Genomic DNA, 18,382 nt, shown 5'->3' on the forward strand with positions numbered 1-18,382 from the left:
GTGTACAAGTGTAGTGTGTGAAGGTCAGGAGGGAGAGATGTGTCACAGCTGCTCTCACTACCAGCCACTGACTCTCTGATACTCACACTCTACCTCACTGTTAGTTTCACTTATATCTGGTATCTTTTACACCAAGACATATGGGTAAGTCTCCTAACACGAGCTGTCCCTATTACCTAGCAGGAAATAGGTACCCAAGAGTTATATCAGCTCTTGGGGAGGCTAAAAATGATACAAATGGAAATATGTTACACAGCTTGGACTGCTAACTCTCCCGGGTCTCTAAACCCAATATATATTTTTCAATGTTACACTGGTAATATATTACAACATCCCAGTGGTGAGGTACCTATCTACACAGCTTATCATCAGCCCAACAACTACAACCCAGTAAGTATATAATACCTCGAATTTAGGTTTCACTATGATCCACGTTGTTTGGCTTATGTTCTTGTGACCCCACCGTGTTCACACGCTACATGACCCCATCGTGTTCACACGCTATATGACCCCACCGTGTTCACACGCTATATGACCCCATCGTGTTCACACGCTATATGACCCCATCGTGTTCACACGCTACATGACCCCATCGTGTTCACACGCTACATGACCCCATCGTGTTCACACGCTATATGACCCCACCGTGTTCACACGCTATATGACCCCATCGTGTTCACACGCTATATGACCCCATCGTGTTCACACGCTACATGACCCCATCGTGTTCACACGCTACATGACCCCATCGTGTTCACACGCTACATGACCCCATCGTGTTCACACGCTACATGACCCCATCGTGTTCACACGCTATATGACCCCATCGTGTTCACACGCTATATGACCCCATCGTGTTCACACGCTATATGACCCCATCGTGTTCACACGCTATATGACCCCATCGTGTTCACACGCTATATGACCCCACCGTGTTCACACGCTATATGACCCCACCGTGTTCACACGCTATATGACCCCACCGTGTTCACACGCTATATGACCCCACCGTGTTCACACGCTATATGACCCCACCGTGTCCACACGCTATATGACCCCACCGTGTCCACACGCTATATGACCCCATCGTGTCCACACGCTATATGACCCCATCGTGTTCACAAGCTATATGACCCCATCGTGTTCACACGCTATATGACCCCATCGTGTTCACAATCTATATGACCCCATCGTGTTCACACGCTATATGACCCCATCGTGTTCACACGCTATATGACCCCATCGTGTTCACAAGCTATATGACCCCATCGTGTTCACACGCTATATGACCCCCTCGTGTTCACAAGCTATATGACCCCATCGTGTTCACACGCTATATGACCCCATCGTGTTCACACGCTATATGACCCCATCGTGTTCACAAGCTATATGACCCCATCGTGTTCACACGCTATATGACCCCATCGTGTTCACAAGCTTTATGACCCCATCGTGTTCACACGCTATATGACCCCATCGTGTTCACACGCTATATGACCCCATCGTGTTCACAAGCTATATGACCCCATCGTGTTCACAAGCTATATGACCCCATCGTGTTCACACGCTATATGACCCCATCGTGTTCACACGCTATATGACCCCATCGTGTTCACACGCTATATGACCCAAACATATTCACACGCTATATGACCCCTTACATGTTCACACGCTATATGACCCCTTACGTATTCACACGCTATATAACCCCTATGCATTCACACGCTATATAACCCCTATGCATTCACACGCTATATAACCCCTATGTATTCACACGCTATATGACCCCTTACGTCTTCACACGCTATATGACCCCTTACGTCTTCACACGCTATATGACCCCTTACGTCTTCACACGCTATATGACCCCTTACGTCTTCACACGCTACATGACCCCTTACGTCTTCACACGCTACATGACCCCTTACGTCTTCACACGCTATACCCCAACGTGTTCACACGCAATATGTAATAAGGGGGGAGACAGTTGTGTTCAGCAGCTTAGCGGTAAATATAGTAGGTGGGCTCCCGCCTGTGTACTCGACTATAATTACATTTAAGAAACACGTTAAACCAGACTTGTGTGTTGTACTGATCAAGTCAATATACACAGTGGTAAAGCTAATATACACAGTGGTAAAGCCAATATACACAGTGATAAAGCTAATATACACAGTGATAAAGCTAATATACACAGTGGTAAAGCCAATATACACAGTGATAAAGCTAATATACACAGTGGTAAAGCCAATATACACAGTGGTAAAGCTAATATACACAGTGGTAAAGCCAATATACACAGTGATAAAGCTAATATACACAGTGATAAAGCTAATATACACAGTGGTAAAGCTAATATACACAGTGGTAAAGCCACTGGGTGGCGAAACGTCTACAGAATAAAGATTCACATGTTACACGTGTCTAATTTATCTTAGTAAGTTTATTCAGGTATACACAAATACACATGGATTATCATACATAGCAGCATACACATACATAGATCATCATACATAGCAGCATACACGTACATAGATCATCATACATAGCAGCATACACGTACATAGATCATCATACATAGCAGCATACACTTACATAGATCATCATACATAGCAGCATACACTTACATAGATCATACATAGCAACATACACGTACATAGATCATCATACATAGCAGCATACACTTACATAGATCATCATACATAGCAGCATACACTTACATAGATCATACATAGCAACATACACTTACATAGATCATACATAGCAACATACACTTACATAGATCAGCATACATAACAGCATACACTTGCATAGATCATACATACCTGGAGTTTACCTGGAGAGAGTTCCGGGGGTCAACGCCCCCGCGGCCCGGTCTGTGACCAGGCCTCCTTAGGTCAGTGTCCCAGGATGCGACCCACACCAGTCGACTAATACCCAGGTACCCATTTTACTGATGGGGAACATAGACAACAGGTGGAAAGAAACACGTCCAATGTTTCTACTCTGGCTGGGAATCGAACCCAGGCCCTCACCGTGTGAAGCGAGAGCGTTAACCACCAGGCCACCATAGCAGTATACACTTACATAGATCATCATACATAGCAGCATACACTTACATAGATCATCATACATAGCAGCATACACTTACATAGATCATACATAGCAGCATACACTTGCATAGATCATACATAGCAGCATACACTTGCATAGATCATACATAGCAGCATACACTTGCATAGATCATACATAGCAGCATACACTTACATAGATCATACATAGCAGCATACACTTACATAGATCATACATAGCAGCATACACTTGCATAGATCATACATAGCAGCATACACTTGCATAGATCATACATAGCAGCATACACTTGCATAGATCATACACTTGCATAGATCATACATAGCAGCATACACTTACATAGATCATACATAGCAGCATACACTTACATAGATCATACATAGCAGCATACACTTGCATAGATCATACATAGCAGCATACACTTACATAGATCATACATAGCAGCATACACTTACATGGATCATACATAGCAGCATACACTTGCATAGATCATACATAGCAGCATACACTTGCATAGATCATACATAGCAGCATACACTTGCATAGATCATACATAGCAGCATACACTTACATAGATCATACATAGCAGCATACACTTGCATAGATCATACATAGCAGCATACACTTGCATAGATCATACATAGCAGCATACACTTACATGGATCATACATAGCAGCATAGGGAGGCCAAGCCCATGATGACACTCTTCAGGTCACTTGTTCTATCTAGGCTGGAATATTGCTGCACACTAACAGCACCTTTCAAGGCAGGTGAAATTGCCGACCTAGAAAATGTACAGAGAACTTTCACGGCGCGCATAACGGAGATAAAACACCTCAATTATTGGGAGCGCTTGAGGTTCCTAAACCTGTATTCCCTGGAACGCAGGAGGGAGAGATACATGATTATATACACCTGGAAAATCCTAGAGGAACTAGTACCGAACTTGCACACGAAAATCACTCACTACGAAAGCAAAAGACTTGGCAGACGATGCACCATCCCCCCAATGAAAAGCAGGGGTGTCACTAGCACGTTAAGAGACCATACAATAAGTGTCAGGGGCCCGAGACTGTTCAACTGCCTCCCAGCACACATAAGGGGGATTACCAACAGACCCCTGGCAGTCTTCAAGCTGGCACTGGACAAGCACCTAAAGTCAGTTCCTGATCAGCCGGGCTGTGGCTCGTACGTTGGTTTGCGTGCAGCCAGCAGCAACAGCCTGGTTGATCAGGCTCTGATCCACCAGGAGGCCTGGTCACAGACCGGGCCGCGGGGGCGTTGACCCCCGGAACTCTCTCCAGGTAAACTCCAGGTAATACACTTACATAGATCATCATACATAGCAGCATACACTTACATAGATCATCATACATAGCAGCATACACTTGCATAGATCATACATAGCAGCATACACTTACATAGATCATCATACATAGCAGCATACACTTACATAGATCATCATACATAGCAGCATACACTTACATGGATCATACATAGCAGCATACACTTACATAGATCATCATACATAGCAGCATACACTTACATAGATCATACATAGCAGCATACACTTACATGGATCATACATAGCAGCATACACTTACATAGATCATCATACATAGCAGCATACACTTACATAGATCATCATACATAGCAACATACACTTACATAGATCATACATAGCAGCATACACTTACATAGATCATCATACATAGCAACATACACTTACATAGATCATACATAGCAGCATACACTTGCATAGATCATACATAGCAGCATACACTTACATGGATCATACATAGTAGCATACACTTACATAGATCATACATAGCAGCATACACTTACATAGATCATCATACATAGCAGCATACACTTACATAGATTATCATACATAGCAGCATACACTTACATAGATCATCATACATAGCAGCATACACTTGCATAGATCATACATAGCAGTATACACTTACATAGATGGTATAAACCTTGGTAATAAATACCGACAAGTTGGTTTAGAAAGACACGTAAGCAAACACTAACATATTAGAAAACGTTTCGGTCCTGGGACCTTGATCACTTCTAACATACAGAAGCAAAGCAAAGCAAACAAGTTTAGGTAAGATCCCAATGGGATGAGCGTGGAAGACGGGACAGATGAAGAATAGCTCTGGAGAGGAGTGTTCTTAGTAAGAGAAATAGAGCCAGGGCTTAACCCAGCAGCTAAGGCGATCGTGGGGCAGACTTGAGAACAGGAATAGCAGGGACTGTTGCATTGAACTTGTGGTAGTTGAAGTCTTGAATCTTGAGTAGCTGGCAGCAGGCTAGGTCACATCAGAGGGTAGAACACATATGGGAGTTATAGGAGTAAATGGTATGAGTGTCTTTTTCCACAGTTATAGGAGTAACTGAGGAGGCAGGTTAGCAATGGAGCCATTTTCGAACTTTTTGAAGCTGCTTCTAGATAGGTGGTATAATTTAGCCTTGTTGCTGAAGGTGAAACGTAGAGGCTTGATGAACTCAAGAACTTGGGTGAGTGTGAAGTGAAGCGGTGATTCACATGCATACTTGACTGTTCCAGCACCGAGGCTTTTGTAGAGTTCAGTACAGGTCATGGTGTCAGTATTTGAAGAAGTGTAGAAGGTAAGGTTTTCCCATGAGAGTTTACTGGAGTCGTCGTTATCTTCCTCTTCTGGAGTGGATTCACTGGGAGAATCTACAATGGTGGTAACAGGTGACTGAGGGTCGACAGGAGCAGCTGTGAGGTGTAATGGTTGTGTAACAGCAGGCTGGGAGAGGTGGGAGACGGTGGTTGAGGCAACTTGATCAACGTTGTCAGCGGTGGAAGTGGTTATAGAAGTTACAGGAGCAGTTGCTTGGGCAGGAGACAGGTCTGCAGGTGCAGTAAAGTTCAGGACGTTGGGAAGGATCTTGAGGATGTCTGCTGAAGGTGTGGAGTCCGGAAAATTGAAGGCAGGCATGTTGTTCAGACGGAATAGTTCGTTAATAGTGGTGTTGAAAGTGCCGGGGTTTGCTGCGTTTGCAAGGTGTGCATACACCATGCAGTACAGCACCTTGGAGGGAGCACCGTCGGGGAGTGGAGAGAGGGAGTTGCTGAGCGATGGTGCCTGTAGATTAGCGTGCAGAGTCTTGATGGTGTCGGTTTGTGGTTTGGTTATTGCAGCGTATGTCGGTGAATTGAAGGTGTTCTTCAGAACTTTAGTTTTCTTCAATATGATTTCTTTCCTGAGTGGGCACTTAGCTGCAAGGGTGATGATTACCCTTGCAGTTAAGACATGTTGGTGCTGTAGTAATGGTGCAGGATCTGAAATCGTGTCCATCATTCCCACATTTTGAACAAAACTTCTTATTCTTGATGGGGCAGTCCTTGGTGGTGTGATTATAGGAGTAGCAGGTCAAGCAGTGGGAGATGTATGTGAAACGTTCTTGTTCTATATGACTTGGGTGAATGTGGTAATATGAGATGGCCAGACCGTCAGAGAGAGCTTGGGCAGCCATGGAGATGTCTGAGAATGTAATCTTTAGCATAGATGAGGCGTTGGGGATCTTGTAGATGCTGTCTACCGAGGCCCAGGTGTTTTGTTCCTCAATAGATGTCTTCAGAGCTTCAGTAGAGAGAGAGGTGACGATATTGTCCAGTCTTTTCACAAAGACTGAACGTTTCGACTTCAAGAATGGAGACGGGGATAGAGTGAATTGTTGTGTTTGTAGGGTCCTGATTGAAGAGTCGTCCATTAGTTTTAGTGCTTCCGTGTCGTCTGTGCAGACGACAATGAAGGAGTCTTTCAGAGAGTGGGTTGCCGTAAATTTGACCTGCAGGCAGGTCCTAACGACGGTAGCTAAAGCTAACTTCGAGGAGTCATTTATTGCACCATTCACAGGCTTGATTTCCACACGATTCGACAGCATTGTGAAAAGGATATCACGTTTGTAGAATATAAATTCTACACCCCGACGGGGTCGAAGAGAGGCTTCTTGCGGTGTAGAGCAACTGAGCCTTGAGTCTGCAATCTCGGATGAAGAAAGATGGGAACTGAAGACGGGTAAAGGCTTGTGTTATGTAAGTGCATTCTTCTTCTAGAAAACAAGGGCTGGAGATGCGAAGAGCTCTCAAGAAGAAGCCAATGAGGACTCCTCTCTTAGTGCGGGTGTCTTGGTGTGAATAAAAGTGTATAAGATCGTCCTTGTTGGTAGGTTTTCTATACACTTTGAAGAGAAGTTTGTCACTGTCGGGAGATCTGCACAGTAGAACGTCGAGGAAAGGAAGTTTGCCATCATTTTCGAGTTCAAGTGTAAACTTTATTGATGGTTCAACTGCATTGATCTTGTTGAGAAGGGCCTGGATATTGAGACGTCTCGGATAGAAAACCAATATATCATCAACGTATCTTAGCCAGGTAACGGTGTTGGGAATGAGGGTGCTGAATTTCTCTGTCTCCAGGTTTTCCATGAAGAGGTTGGCAAGCACAGCACTGAGCGGGCTGCCCATTGCCATCCCAAAGCATTGTTTGTAACAATTGTCCTGATACTTGAAGAAGTTGAAATTAACACAAAGTTCCACTAGATTGATGAAATCTAGAAGAGGTAAAGGGAGGTCGTGGTTTTCAGTGAGCCTCTGTCTCAGAATGTTGATTGCAGCGTCAGTAGGAACGTTGGTAAAGAGGGCTGTGACATCGAAGGAAGCCATGCTTTTGTTTTTGACATTCAGGTTGGAAATTCGGGAGAGAAGGTCACCTGAGTGTTTGAGGTGGGCTTGACTGATGGTGCCCAGAAGCGCTGAAAGGTATTTGGAAAGGTGGCCGGCTAGTCTGTGTGGTGCACTCCCTATGCCCGAAGTGATAGGCCGTAGTGGGATGCCAGGTTTGTGTGTCTTAGGAAGGCCATACAGACGTGCTGGTTTCGGTTGACCTGGTAAAAGTTTAAGTAGTTTCTTGCCTTGTTCTGATTTTCGTAAGATGCTACGAGCCTTTTGAAGGAAAGTCTGGGTACTTTGAAGTAGCACTGATTCTGATACAGGCTGGTATGTGTTGGCATCGTTGAGAAGATTTAAGACTATTGTTGTAGTCGACAGTGTTGAGTAACACCACACCACCTCCTTTGTCAGCGGTTGTAATGACGATATCATCGTTGTTGGCCAAGTTCCTGAGTGCTTGGATATATCTTCTGGGAATGACCGGTCTTGAAGGCTCAGTAGCTGCAGCAGTGATAAGTCATACATAGCAGCATACACTTACATAGATCATACACAGCAGCATACACTTACATAGATCATACATAGCAGTATACACTTACATAGATCATACATAGCAGCATACACTTACATAGATCATACATGGCAGCATACACTTACATAGATCATACATAGCAGCATACACTTACATAGATCATACATAGCAGCATACACTTACATAGATCATACATAGCAGCATACACTTACATAGATCATACATGGCAGCATACACTTACATAGATCATACATAGCAGCATACACTTACATAGATCATACACCTACATAGATCATACATAGCAGCATACACTTACATAGATCATCATACATAGCAGCATACACTTATATATTATTATTATAATCAAAAAGAAGCGCTAAGCCACAAGGGCTATACAGCATACACTTATATAGATCATACATAGCAGCATACACTTATATAGATCATACATAGCAGCATACACTTATATAGATCATACATAGCAGCATACACTTATATAGATCATACATAGCAGCATACACTTATATAGATCATACATAGCAGCATACACTTATATAGATCATACATAGCAGCATACACTTACATAGATCATACACAGCAGCATACACATACATAGATCATACACTTACATAGATCATACATAGCAGCATACACTTACATAGATCATACATAGCAGCATACACTTACATAGATCATACACAGCAGCATACACATACATAGATCATACACTTATATAGATCATACATAGCAGCATACACTTACATAGATCATACATAGCAGCACTTATATAGATCATACATAGCAGCATACACTTACATAGATCATACATAGCAGCACTTACATAGATCATACATAGCAGCATACACTTACATAGATCATACATAGCAGCATACACTTATATAGATCATTCATAGCAGCATACACTTATATAGATCATTCATAGCAGCATACACTTATATAGATCATACATAGCAGCATACACTTATATAGATCATACATAGCAGCATACACTTACATAGATCATACATAGCAGCATACACTTACATAGATCATTCATAGCAGCATACACTTATATAGATCATACATAGCAGCATACACTTATATAGATCATACATAGCAGCATACACTTACATAGATCATACATAGCAGCATACTTACATAGATCATACATAGCAGCATACTTACATAGATCATACATAGCAGCATGGAACCTAGGATAACCCAAAACGGCCAAAGTGACTTATTCAGTGTTAAGACTGGAAGAATGAAAGAATTTTAGGCTTGATCCAAGGAAATGGAGCACAGGTCCCCCCCATTCATCAGCTGTACTGGCCTATATGTGGTTGCTGGGGTCCAATCCTACCTCCTGCCTTGATGCTGGTGAAGGGCTCTTGATCCAAGAAATTGACGTTATCTTTCACTTCCATGGCAGCGCTGTATGACCTTGGTGGTTTAGCGCTTACTTCTGATTATAATAATAATTCACTTCCATGGATCAAACTAGATTACTTTCCAGCCCACAGACGTAAGCCCCGCAGGTTTAGCACCTCCCATGAATGTAATACGCAAGGGATTACACAATGTAATACGCAGGCGATTACATAATGTAATACGCAGGCGATTACATAAGGTAATACGCAGGCGATTACATAATGTAATACGCAGGCGATTACATAATGTAATACGCAGGCGATTACATAATGTAATACGCAGGCGATTACATAATGTAATACGCAGGCGATTACATAATGTAATGCGCAGGCGATTACATAATGTAATACGCAGGAGATTACATAATGTAATACGCAGGAGATTACATAATATAATACGCAGATTACATAATGTAATACGCAGGAGATTACATAATATAATACGCAGGAATTACATAATGTAATACGCAGGAGATTACATAATATAATACGCAAATCACATAATGTAATACGCAGGAGATTACATAATGTAATACGCAGGAGATTACATAATATAATACGCAGGAGATCACATAATGTAATACGCAGGAGATTACATAATATAATACGCAGGAGATCACATAATGTAATACGCAATCAATTAGATAATGAGGTATGAGAGTTGAGTTGTGTGAGGCAGCAACAAGTCAGGTGTGATCTTGACCATTATCTGATAAGTTATTAGCACTAATGCCACGCTAAGATAACAGGGATATCTTGCTACTCCTACTTACACTTTGGTCACACTTCATAGACACGCACATGCATATATATATATATACATACATCTAGGTTTTTCTCCTTTTTCTAAATAGCTCTTGTTCTTTTTATTTCTTCTATTGTCCATGGGGAAGTGGAAAAGAATCTTTCCTCCGTAAGCCATGCGTGTCGTATGAGGCGACTAAAATGCCGGGAGCAATGGGCTAGTAACCCCTTCTCCTGTATACAATTACTAAAAAAGAGAAGAAGAAAAACTTTATAAAACTGGGTTGCTTAAATGTGCGTGGATGTAGTGCGGATGACAAGAAACAGATGATTGCTGATGTTATGAATGAAAAGAAGTTGGATGTCCTGGCCCTAAGCGAAACAAAGCTGAAGGGGGTAGGAGAGTTTCAGTGGGGGGAAATAAATGGGATTAAATCTGGAGTATCTGAGAGAGTTAGAGCAAAGGAAGGGGTAGCAGTAATGTTAAATGATCAGTTATGGAAGGAGAAAAGAGAATATGAATGTGTAAATTCAAGAATTATGTGGATTAAAGTAAAGGTTGGATGCGAGAAGTGGGTCATAATAAGCGTGTATGCACCTGGAGAAGAGAGGAATGCAGAGGAGAGAGAGAGATTTTGGGAGATGTTAAGTGAATGTATAGGAGCCTTTGAACCAAGTGAGAGAGTAATTGTGGTAGGGGACTTGAATGCTAAAGTAGGAGAAACTTTTAGAGAGGGTGTGGTAGGTAAGTTTGGGGTGCCAGGTGTAAATGATAATGGGAGCCCTTTGATTGAACTTTGTATAGAAAGGGGTTTAGTTATAGGTAATACATATTTTAAGAAAAAGAGGATAAATAAGTATACACGATATGATGTAGGGCGAAATGACAGTAGTTTGTTGGATTATGTATTGGTAGATAAAAGACTGTTGAGTAGACTTCAGGATGTACATGTTTATAGAGGGGCCACAGATATATCAGATCACTTTCTAGTTGTAGCTACACTGAGAGTAAAAGGTAGATGGGATACAAGGAGAATAGAAGCATCAGGGAAGAGAGAGGTAAAGGTTTATAAACTAAAAGAGGAGGCAGTTAGGGTAAGATATAAACAGCTATTGGAGGATAGATGGGCTAATGAGAGCATAGGCAATGGGGTCGAAGAGGTATGGGGTAGGTTTAAAAATGTAGTGTTAGAGTGTTCAGCAGAAGTTTGTGGTTACAGGAAAGTGGGTGCAGGAGGGAAGAGGAGCGATTGGTGGAATGATGATGTAAAGAGAGTAGTAAGGGAGAAAAAGTTAGCATATGAGAAGTTTTTACAAAGTAGAAGTGATGCAAGGAGGGAAGAGTATATGGAGAAAAAGAGAGAAGTTAAGAGAGTGGTGAAGCAATGTAAAAAGAGAGCAAATGAGAGAGTGGGTGAGATGTTATCAACAAATTTTGTTGAAAATAAGAAAAAGTTTTGGAGTGAGATTAACAAGTTAAGAAAGCCTAGAGAACAAATGGATTTGTCAGTTAAAAATAGGAGAGGAGAGTTATTAAATGGAGAGTTAGAGGTATTGGGAAGATGGAAGGAATATTTTGAGGAATTGTTAAATGTTGATGAAGATAGGGAAGCTGTGATTTCGTGTATAGGGCAAGGAGGAATAACATCTTGTAGGAGTGAGGAAGAGTCAGTTGTGAGTGTGGGGGAAGTTCGTGAGGCAGTAGGTAAAATGAAAGGGGGTAAGGCAGCCGGGATTGATGGGATAAAGATAGAAATGTTAAAAGCAGGTGGGGATATAGTTTTGGAGTGGTTGGTGCAATTATTTAATAAATGTATGGAAGAGGGTAAGGTACCTAGGGATTGGCAGAGAGCATGCATAGTTCCTTTGTATAAAGGCAAAGGGGATAAAAGAGAGTGCAAAAATTATAGGGGGATAAGTCTGTTGAGTGTACCTGGTAAAGTGTATGGTAGAGTTATAATTGAAAGAATTAAGAGTAAGACGGAGAATAGGATAGCAGATGAACAAGGAGGCTTTAGGAAAGGTAGGGGGTGTGTGGACCAGGTGTTTACAGTGAAACATATAAGTGAACAGTATTTAGATAAGGCTAAAGAGGTCTTTGTGGCATTTATGGATTTGGAGAAGGCGTATGACAGGGTGGATAGGGGGGCAATGTGGCAGATGTTGCAAGTGTATGGTGTAGGAGGTAGGTTACTGAAAGCAGTGAAGAGTTTTTACGAGGATAGTGAGGCTCAAGTTAGAGTATGTAGGAAAGAGGGGAATTTTTTCCCAGTAAAAGTAGGCCTTAGACAAGGATGTGTGATGTCACCGTGGTTGTTTAATATATTTATAGATGGGGTTGTAAGAGAAGTAAATGCGAGGGTCTTGGCAAGAGGCGTGGAGTTAAAAGATAAAGAATCACACACAAAGTGGGAGTTGTCACAGCTGCTCTTTGCTGATGACACTGTGCTCTTGGGAGATTCTGAAGAGAAGTTGCAGAGATTGGTGGATGAATTTGGTAGGGTGTGCAAAAGAAGAAAATTAAAGGTGAATACAGGAAAGAGTAAGGTTATGAGGATAACAAAAAGATTAGGTGATGAAAGATTGAATATCAGATTGGAGGGAGAGAGTATGGAGGAGGTGAACGTATTCAGATATTTGGGAGTGGACGTGTCAGCGGATGGGTCTATGAAAGATGAGGTGAATCATAGAATTGATGAGGGAAAAAGAGTGAGTGGTGCACTTAGGAGTCTGTGGAGACAAAGAACTTTGTCCTTGGAGGCAAAGAGGGGAATGTATGAGAGTATAGTTTTACCAACGCTCTTATATGGGTGTGAAGCGTGGGTGATGAATGTTGCAGCGAGGAGAAGGCTGGAGGCAGTGGAGATGTCATGTCTGAGGGCAATGTGTGGTGTGAATATAATGCAGAGAATTCGTAGTTTGGAAGTTAGGAGGAGGTGCGGGATTACCAAAACTGTTGTCCAGAGGGCTGAGGAAGGGTTGTTGAGGTGGTTCGGACATGTAGAGAGAATGGAGCGAAACAGAATGACTTCAAGAGTGTATCAGTCTGTAGTGGAAGGAAGGCGGGGTAGGGGTCGGCCTAGGAAGGGTTGGAGGGAGGGGGTAAAGGAGGTTTTGTGTGCGAGGGGCTTGGACTTCCAGCAGGCATGCGTGAGCGTGTTTGATAGGAGTGAATGGAGACAAATGGTTTTTAATACTTGACGTGCTGTTGGAGTGTGAGCAAAGTAACATTTATGAAGGGATTCAGGGAAACCGGCAGGCCGGACTTGAGTCCTGGAGATGGGAAGTACAGTGCCTGCACTCTGAAGGAGGGGTGTTAATGTTGCAGTTTAAAAACTGTAGTGTAAAGCACCCTTCTGGCAAGACAGTGATGGAGTGAATGATGGTGAAAGTTTTTCTTTTTCGGGCCACCCTGCCTTGGTGGGAATCGGCCGGTGTGATAATAAAAAAAAATTCAGGGGAAAGCGCTAAACAAGCATGGGGTCATAGAATGCCTGGGGCATTGGGAAGTAATGAGGTTAGATCCAAGGAACAGGATGCATGCACCAATTTCTGTGATCTGAGAGTCAGTCACCAGCATTAACGGACCTACATGAAGAGCACTAGTGTCTTCTTAATTTAGGAAGCTTGGCCAGATAATGAGCCCCGGGGCTATCACCTCCCCCCCTCCCTCTCTCTCACACACACTAGCACCTCCCTCCCCACCCTCTCTCCCTCTCTCTCACACACACACTAGTAATACAACTGGCCTAGTGTCTAATCGACTTGTGCCTAGGACAAAATGGTAACTAACTAGTGACCAGTGAAGAGGCAGGGCCAGGAGTTATGAATCGACCCCTGCAACCACAATCAGGTGAGTACACACAAACACAGGCACGAGAGAGAGAGAGAGAGGGGGTGTTCTTTCTGGTTGTTGGGTCAGGCACCAAGGCACAAACTTCAGACACCAGCTAGTGGTGCTGGGTCAGGCACCAAGGCACAAACTTCAGACACCAGCTAGTGGTGTTGGGTCAGGCACCAAGACACAAACTTCAGACACCAGCTAGTGGTGTTGGGTCAGGCACCAAGGCACAAACTTCAGACACCAGCTAGTGGTGTTGGGTCAGGCACCAAGACACAAACTTCAGACACCAGCTAGTGGTGTTGGGTCAGGCACCAAGACACAAACTTCAGACACCAGCTAGTGGTGTTGGGTCAGGCACCAAGACACAAACTTCAGACACCAGCTAGTGGTGTTGGGTCAGGCACCAAGACACAAACTTCAGACACCAGCTAGTGGTGTTGGGTCAGGCACCAAGACACAAACTTCAGACACCAGCTAGTGGTGTTGGGTCAGGCACCAAGACACAAACTTCAGACACCAGCTAGTGGTGTTGGGTCAGGCACCAAGACACAAACTTCAGACACCAGCTAGTGGTGTTGGGTCAGGCACCAAGACACAAACTTCAGACACCAGCTAGTGGTGTTGGGTCAGGCACCAAGACACAAACTTCAGACACCAGCTAGTGGTGTTGGGTCAGGCACCAAGACACAAACTTCAGACACCAGCTAGTGGTGTTGGGTCAGGCACCAAGACACAAACTTCAGACACCAGCTAGTGGTGTTGGGTCAGGCACCAAGACACAAACTTCAGACACCAGCTAGTGGTGTTGGGTCAGGCACCAAGACACAAACTTCAGACACCAGCTAGTGGTGCTGGGTCAGGCACCAAGGCACAAACTTCAGACACCAGCTAGTGGTGTTGGGTCAGGCACCAAGACACAAACTTCAGACACCAGCTAGTGGTGCTGGGTCAGGCACCAAGGCACAAACTTCAGACACCAGCTAGTGGTATTGGGTCAGGCACCAAGACACAAACTTCAGACACCAGCTAGTGGTGTTGGGTCAGGCACCAAGACACAAACTTCAGACACCAGCTAGTGGTGTTGGGTCAGGCACCAAGACACAAACTTCAGACACCAGCTAGTGGTGTTGGGTCAGGCACCAAGACACAAACTTCAGACACCAGCTAGTGGTGCTGGGTCAGGCACCAAGGCACAAACTTCAGACACCAGCTAGTGGTGTTGGGTCAGGCACCAAGACACAAACTTCAGACACCAGCTAGTGGTGTTGGGTCAGGCACCAAGACACAAACTTCAGACACCAGCTAGTGGTGTTGGGTCAGGCACCAAGACACAAACTTCAGACACCAGCTAGTGGTGTTGGGTCAGGCACCAAGACACAAACTTCAGACACCAGCTAGTGGTGCTGGGTCAGGCACCAAGGCACAAACTTCAGACACCAGCTAGTGGTGTTGGGTCAGGCACCAAGACACAAACTTCAGACACCAGCTAGTGGTGTTGGGTCAGGCACCAAGACACAAACTTCAGACACCAGCTAGTGGTGTTGGGTCAGGCACCAAGACACAAACTTCAGACACCAGCTAGTGGTGTTGGGTCAGGCACCAAGACACAAACTTCAGACACCAGCTAGTGGTGTTGGGTCAGGCACCAAGACACAAACTTCAGACACCAGCTAGTGGTGTTGGGTCAGGCACCAAGACACAAACTTCAGACACCAGCTTCTGGTTCAAATGTTCAATCAAAATGCTGTCACAACTAACAAATTTCCAGCTCCACCAACAACATGCAAGTCTGTTTGGTCACCGCTGATATAACAAGACGGACTGCAACATAATGATGAAGTATTGATTGCCAAGCATGACGTAAATATTACAGGAGCAGCAGCGCTGCTGCCTGGAATTCCCTTGTCCACCTCCCTTCACTGATATAACAGTGACTCGTAGAGGTCATAGTGGCTGGGGGACCTGGAAGATGTCGTCAGAGTTGATCCAAGGGAGGATGGCACTCATTTTTGTGGAGAGTTGTTCTCCAACTCTGAAGGTCTCGGCCTTGAAGAGTCACATACTTAAGAGGACCAGTTCCAGGTACACTGAAGACAGGCAGTGTGTGTGATAACTAAGACAGGTCTATGATAATCAACACTGTGATAACTAACTTAGGCAATATGCGTGATAAATAATAGTATGTATTTTATAAATGTGTATGATAAAGTATGGCAGTATATATTATAACCATGACAAGCAGCTTGTATGATAATTTAGTACATGATAAATAAGCAGTGTGTGTGTGTTAGGATGTGTGCGTGTTTTGTGTGTTTTGTGTGTGTGTGTGTGTGTTTTGTGTGTTGTGTGTGCGTGTGTTTTGTGTTGTGTGCGCGTGTGTTGTGTGTGCGTGTTTTGTGTGTGCGTGTTTTGTGTGTGTTAGGATGTGCGCGTGTTTTGTGTGTGTTTTGTGTGTGTGTGTTTTGTGTGTTGTGTGTGCGTGTGTTGTGTGTGCGTGTTTTGTGTGTGCGTTAGGATGTGCGCGTGTTTTGTGTGTTGTGTGTTTTGTGTGCGTGTTTTGTGTGTGTTGTGTGTGTGTGTTTTGTGTGTGTTTTGTGTGTGCGTTAGGATGTGCGCGTGTTTTGTGTGTTGTGTGTTTTGTGTGCGTGTTTTGTGTGTGTTTTGTGTGTGTGTTTTGTGTGTGTGTTTTGTGTGTGTTTTGTGTGTGTGTTTTGTGTGTGTGTTTTGTGTGCGTGCTTTGTGTGCGTGTTTTGTGTGTGTGTGTTTTGTGTGCGTGTTTTGTGTGTTTTGTGTGTGTTTTGTGTGTGCTTTGTGTGTGTGTTTTGTGTGTGTTTTGTGCGTGCGTGTTTTGTGTGTTGTGTGTTTTGTGTGTGCGTGTTTTGTGTGTGTGTGTTTTGTGTGTGTGTTTTGTGTGCGTGCTTTGTGTGCGTGTTTTGTGTGTGTGTGTTTTGTGTGCGTGTTTTGTGTGCGTGTTTTGTGTGTTTTGTGTGTGTGTTTTGTGTGTGTTTTGTGTGTGTTTTGTGTGTTTACCTGGAGTTTACCTGGAGAGTTTCGGGGGTCAACGCCCCCGCGGCCCGGTCTGTGTTTTGTGTTTTGTTTGTTTTGTGTGTGTTTTGTGTGTGTGTGTGTTTTGTGTGTGTTTTGTGTGTTGTGTGTGTGTGTGTTGTGTGTGTGTGTGTGTGTGTGTGTGTGTGTGTGTGTGTGTGTGTGTGTGTGTGTGTTTTTTGTGTGTGTTTTGTGTGTGTGTTTTGTGTGTGTGTTTTGTGTGTGTGTTTTGTGTGTGTGTGTGTTTTGTGTGTGTTGTGTGTGTGTGTGTGTGTGTGTGTGTGTTGTGTGTGTGTGTGTGTTGGGGTGGTGATGGCAACAGTACATACACACCATCATGCCACAACTCTTAACTTACGTTACGTACGTTCATGAATAATTCATTTAGCTAAATGTTGCTTCCCAAATTTTGTCTCGCTTAGCAACACACATTATGGCTGAAGGACACACGGGCGAAGGTCGTCCTGCCTTGGGGAGGCTGAAGGACACACGGGCGAGGGTCGTCCTGCCTTGGGGAGGCTGAAGGACACACGGGCGAGGGTCGTCCTGCCTTGGGGAGGCTGAAGGACACACGGGCGAGGGTCGTCCTGCCTTGGGGAGGCTGAAGGACACACGGGCGAAGGTCGTCCTGCCTTGGGGAGGCTGAAGGACACACGGGCGAGGGTCGTCCTGCCTTGGGGAGGCTGAAGGACACACGGGCGAAGGTCGTCCTGCCTTGGGGAGGCTGAAGGACACACGGGCGAAGGTCGTCCTGCCTTGGGGAGGCTGAAGGACACACGGGCGAAGGTCGTCCTGCCTTGGGGAGGCTGAAGGACACACGGGCGAAGGTCGTCCTGCCTTGGGGAGGCTGAAGGACACACGGGCGAAGGTCGTCCTGCCTTGGGGAGGCTGAAGGACACACGGGCGAAGGTCGTCCTGCCTTGGGGAGGCTGAAGGACACACGGGCGAGGGTCGTCCTGCCTTGGGGAGGCTGAAGGACACACGGG

At 44.3% G+C, this 18,382-nt stretch overlaps 1 protein-coding gene across 6 annotated transcripts in view; it reads left to right on the forward strand.

The window, feature by feature from the left end:
• LOC128691860 (monocarboxylate transporter 13-like) overlaps window positions 1-18,382 on the forward strand; it is a 52,358-nt gene continuing 33,976 nt past the window's right edge. For 2 of the 6 annotated variants that reach the window (XM_070100850.1, XM_070100854.1), the window contains exon 1: window positions 1-390. The gene's annotated coding sequence lies outside the window, so the exon portion shown is untranslated. Of the gene's footprint in view, window positions 391-14,230; window positions 14,361-18,382 lie in introns of those variants that run through there. The other 4 variants (XM_070100851.1, XM_053780789.2, XM_070100853.1 and 1 more) reach the window with 3 other exon arrangements.

This window comes from Cherax quadricarinatus, chromosome 75 (genome assembly GCF_038502225.1).
Source record: "Cherax quadricarinatus isolate ZL_2023a chromosome 75, ASM3850222v1, whole genome shotgun sequence".
Lineage (NCBI taxonomy): Eukaryota > Metazoa > Arthropoda > Malacostraca > Decapoda > Parastacidae > Cherax > Cherax quadricarinatus.